This window comes from Echinops telfairi, unplaced genomic scaffold (genome assembly GCF_000313985.2).
Source record: "Echinops telfairi isolate 266 unplaced genomic scaffold, ASM31398v2 ScPeMD7_7469;HRSCAF=8507_1, whole genome shotgun sequence".
In the NCBI taxonomy this organism is placed as follows: Eukaryota; Metazoa; Chordata; class Mammalia; order Afrosoricida; family Tenrecidae; genus Echinops; species Echinops telfairi.
The window spans coordinates 30,451,744-30,457,211 of record NW_022111373.1 but is presented as its reverse complement, the minus strand read 5'-3'; positions in this window follow the sequence as shown (position 1 = coordinate 30,457,211).

Sequence of the window (5,468 nt, the reverse complement as noted above, 5' to 3'; positions counted from 1 at the left end):
AGTGTATAAAACTAAATCAAAGGTCAGAAGCTGGGAGTAAATAATCAAGCCTTAGCGATGGATGTCCATTAGGAATTAAAAAGAAACCTACAGAAGTTTGCTGGGAGCAGCAGCCAGAGGCAAACAAAATCGGCAAATGGGACTTGGCTTGAAGGAGCAGGTGGTTGCTTCAGAGCAGAATGGTGACTACGGAGCTGAGCTCCTGTTATTATGTAAATTATGTAAATTGTGGAGTACTTTGCCTTGGGGTAGAAGGTGGGTGGTATGTGACAATTGCTACAGTTCTATAGTTTACCAATTTTGAATTCATAATTCATGTCCAAGAAGGGTAGTGTCAGCAATTAGATTTTTTAAAAATTTAAGCAATATTTGTTAAGCATGAGTAATACTTGTGAGAAGTCTGATGAGTTCCTATATGACTGAGCTAAAATAGAAGAAAGGATTGCATCGCTGGAGGCTAATACCAAAGAGAGATATTTTATGTAAAAGAAAGAGCAAGTTTAACATTTTGAAGACTATCAAAATTACAAAAGTAACAGACTAGATAAGGAGGGTTTTGAGATTTAGAATAAGACAACAATGCTATGGCTACTAATGTAGTCATTGTTAATCTCATGTGTCGTGTCAAAAGAGCTTAAAGATTTTGAAAAGCCATAATTCTGCTGTAACAGGCAAAGCTCAAAGCACAACTGGAGAATATTTTTTTGGTTTTGGATAACTTAAGTGATAAACGCTGTAAAAAATATCATGCCAAGATTGATCAGTGATATGCTCTAAGTGTATTGTTGTTGTTGTTAGGTGCCTTCAAGCTGGTCCTGATTCATGTGACAGGATGCACAACAGAACACATCACTGCTTGGTTCTGTGCTGTCCTCACAGTTGTTCTACGCTTGAAATCATTCTTGGAGCCACTGTGTACATCCATCTCTTTGAGGATCTTCCTCTGTTTCGCTGCTCCTCCACTTTACTACGCCTGGTTTTCTTCTCCAGGGACTGATATCACAGCAAATGTGTATGAAGCAAAGTCTCCCCATCCTTGCCTTTAAGGAGCATTCTGGTTGTACTTTGTTCTTTTGGCAGTCCATGGTACTTTCAGTATTCTTCTCCAGCGCCACCATTCAAGTACATCGACTCTTCTTCTGTCTTCTTTATTCAGTGGCCAACTTTCACATGCACATGAGACGACTGAAAACACTATGACTTGGGTTAGGGACACCTTAGTCCTCAAAGTAACATCCTTGCTTTTCAATTCTCTAAAGAGGGCTTGTGCAACAGATTTACCCAATGCAATGCATTGTTTGGTCTCTTGACTGCTTGCCCTTGAGTCTTGGATCCAAGCAATTTGAAATCCTTAAAAACTTCAATCTTTTCTCTATCATGATATTACCTACTGATCCAGTTATGAGGATTTTGGTCTGCTTTACTGTAATCCATACTGTAGACTGCCATCCTTGATCTTCACCAGCAAGTGATTCAAGTCCTCCTCACTTTCTGCACGCAGAGTTGTGTTATCTACACACTGCAGGTTGTTAATAAGCTTTCCTCCAGTCCTGATGCCCCGTTCTTCTTCATATAAGCCAGACTCTCTGATTATTTGCTCAGCACACAAATTGAATAAGTAGCTTGAGAGGATACAATCCTGATATATCCTGAGAAGATTCTTTTCCAGATTTGAAACCATGCAGTATTCTTCTGTTCTGTTTGCACAATGGCCTCTTGATCCATGTAAAAGTCCCGCCCACAAGCGCACAAGGTAGTGATCTAGGTTTTCCTCAAGGCTACCTATAATTTGTTATGATATATACAGTTGAATGCTTTGGCATAGTCAATTAAACACAAATAAACATCTTTCTGGTATTCTTGGCTTTCAGACAAAATCCATCCGACAACCGCAGTGATAACCCTTGTCCCCTTCTGAATTCTTCTGAATGTGGCGTTCTTTGTCTGGTACTGCTGCAACTGTTGTGGGATGATTTTCAGCAAATTTCCTTCGCATGTGATACTGTTCTATAATTTGAGCATTCTGTTGGGTCACCTTTTTTTGGAATGGGCACTGATATGGCTTTCTTCCAGTTAGCTGACCAAGTAGCTGTCTTCCAAATTTATTGGCATAGACGAGTCAGTGCTTCCAGTATTTATTCAGCTTGTTGAAACATTTCAGTTGATATTCCATCCATTCCTGGAGCCTTGTGATTTGACTAATGCTTTTAGGGCAGCTTTGAACTTTTTCCTGAAATGGAATGTTGACTAGTTCTTCTTCGTATAGTAATTTTGTGTCATCTCCCCCACTCACCTTTTTTTGGATGCTTCCTGCATCATTCAATATTTTCCCAATGAGTCTTTCAATCTTGCAATTTGAGCTTGATTTTTTTCTTGATTTATTTCACTTTAAGCTCTGCTGAGTGTGTTTGTTCTTCCGTTTGGTGTTCCCACTCTAGGCACTGCATATTTGATTCTAGTATTTGACTTTGTCTTCTGGAGCTGCCCGTTGACATTTTCTGTTCTTCCATTTTCTTTAGCTACTCTACAATTAAGAACAAGTTTTGGCGTCGCTTCTGACATCTGTTTTGATCATTTCTTTCTTTCATGTCTTTTTAATGACTTTTTGCTTTCTTCATGGATGTTTTTAATGTTGTCCCACAGCACATCATATCTTAGGTCATTAGTGTTCAAAACATAAAATTTGTTCTTGAGATGTTGTCAAAATTTGGGTTGGATACACTCAAGGTCATATATTGGCTCTTGGTGGCCTTGCCTTAATTTTCTTCAAATTCAACCGTTACTTACATATGAGCAATTGGTGATTTGTCCCCCAGCCCCTGGCCAGGTTTTAGCTGATGATATTGAGCTTCTCTATTGTTTCTTCCCATAGATGTAGTGAATTTGATTTCTGCGATTTCCATCTGGAAATGTCCATGCTGTTTGTTGTTGAAACAAGATATTTGTGATGAACAAGTTGTTGGTCGTGGAACATTCTACCATGTGATCTCCAGCTTCATTTCTATCACCAAGATCATATTTTCCAAGTACTGTTACTTCTTGTTTCCAATTTTGCATTCCAATCACCAATCATTATCAATGCATCTTTATTGCCTATTTGATCAACTGCAGACTGGGGCCTTTGGTAGAATTCCTTAATTTCTGCATCACTAGCTTTAGAGACTGGTGCATAAATTTGAATAATACTTGTATTGACTGGATTTCCTTGAATACTTCTCGACATTACCCTATCACAGATAGCACTGTAATGTAAGGTAGATCTTAAAATGCCCTTTTGGATGATAATGCAGTCATTTCTTTTGATTGGGTCATTCCTGCCACAGTGAGCCATGTGACTTTCTGATTCAAGGGCAATACCAGTCCATTTCAGCTCACTGCTGTAGAATATCCATCTTTATGCATTCAATCCCATTTTAATGACTCCCAGTTTTCTCAAGTTCACACAGTGTATTCCAAGTTCCAATTATTAACTGATGTTTGCAGCTGTTTCTTCTCATTTTGAGTTATGCCTCATCAGCAAATGAAGGTCCTGAAAGCTTTACTCCCACAGGCTTTACCTCATCCATGCCCTTATGGATAAGTTTGGTGGCCAGGAAATGTAATGCCAAACTGGGATATATTTGTGACTGAAAGGGGATTATTAAGAAAAAGTATTCAAAATTTGGAAATAAACCAATAAAACCATGGTTTGTTTTTTCAGTATCATCTGAGGGCATTATTTATAAAACTTGTCCAATGGTTATTTGATTCCAAAAAAATATGCTCCTTTTTGACAGTCCTATTTGATTAGAGTCTGTGATAATTAGGTTTTGTGTCAACATGGCTGGGCCAGGATTTAGTGGCGTGGTAGGTAAGGTCTAGGAATCCCCCATTATGTAACCTAAGAAAATATAATCCGCTCCATCATGAGATCTGCTGCGAGCAGCCCATCAGTTGGAGTGGAACTCAATGCTTACTTGGGTCATATCCCTAGTGCAATTGAAAGCAAGCTTCCTCAGGGGCCTGGGCTACTTCCTGTGGACACTATGGAAAAGATTGCTTGTATTTTTCTGGGTTGGAGACCTGAATCTGGCTCATCTATCTCTGGTTCATTGGATTTGACCCAATGGCTTGCCATAAGACCTGCTAATCCCAGGAAGCATTAGCGGTCTGCCATCTGACCGACTGCTCTTGGGTACATTTGCTTCTCTAGTAAAAAGCCTGACCTACCAATTTCGGATTCTTCTTCCTCTGCAGCCACGAGCTTGCCACATTCCTGCTGATTTTGGGTTCATCAGCCCTAAAACTACTCAAGTCAGGAGACATCTCTATCTCAACATCTGACAGAAGCTGCCTATACTTGGACTGGATTTGGCCACTTTTACAGCTGTGTGAATCATTAAAAATATATATAAACCAGTGTTTATCTATCACCTATCTGTCTGTGTATCTATCTATCGACCTCATTGGTTTTGGTTCTTTAGAGAACCCAGCCTGATATACAGTCCCAGCATTTTAAAGTTACATGTTATTTTGCAGACTTCTGTTTAGTAGAAAAGATAACCCAGAGTATTATTTTAAATAGTCTTTTTGGGTATTAACCAGCTTTATATATAAAAAAATAACTTATGTTAACATTTCTTTTTCTCAGGAAATATATAAAAAGCCTGTTCTACCATTGTATTAGTTTCCTTATTAATTAGTCGGCTGAATAAAATAATTGAGAAACATTCATTGTATAGTTTCATAAGCATCATTCTTTTAATTTGGGGGATTTTATAAATCGACAGGGTCTTATTAATGTTCTAGGATAAAAAAGGTACACAAATTATTCTGGGCTAACCAGTGTAACTAAGTGTAACTTCTTAAACTTAGGTTTACCTAAGAAACTTAAGTTACTGAAGAAACTTAAGCCTATTTATTCAGGAGAATATAAGAAAGAAGCTAATTGGCAAGGGTTATTAATGACAAAATGTTATGTTTGTGCATGCCTGGGTGGTGTATTTTGAAAATTGTACGAGATCAAGTCTGCACATAGGTGCTATAAGAGAGAGGAAAACAGGCCTGAGGGCTCGGCCCCCATACCAGCTATGTGGACAACTGCCCCTCCCCCCAGAAGAATTTACTTGAGAGGACAGCACTGAAGCTGCAGCTAGGGGAGAGGGGCATGTTGGATCAGAGCAAATGGGAACACTTAAGGGGGAGGAAGAGAGAGTGGAGCACATCCTGACCCACCAGGCCTAGAGTACGACATCCCCACTCTGAACAGCCAATGCACAGAGTGTACAATATGGCTGATCCCACCATGAGACATGCCGTCCCTTGATGGTGCCGGGCCCTAAGGGGGACAACACTGGAGACTCAGTGTCGGGACTGGCCCAGACTGACCCTGAGACACTGAGTTAGTTAATTGTGCCAGCCTGGCAGATAATCACATGTGGTGCTGGTTGAAAGGCGGAGGGATAAATGGGTGGTGAAGCCTCGCCTTT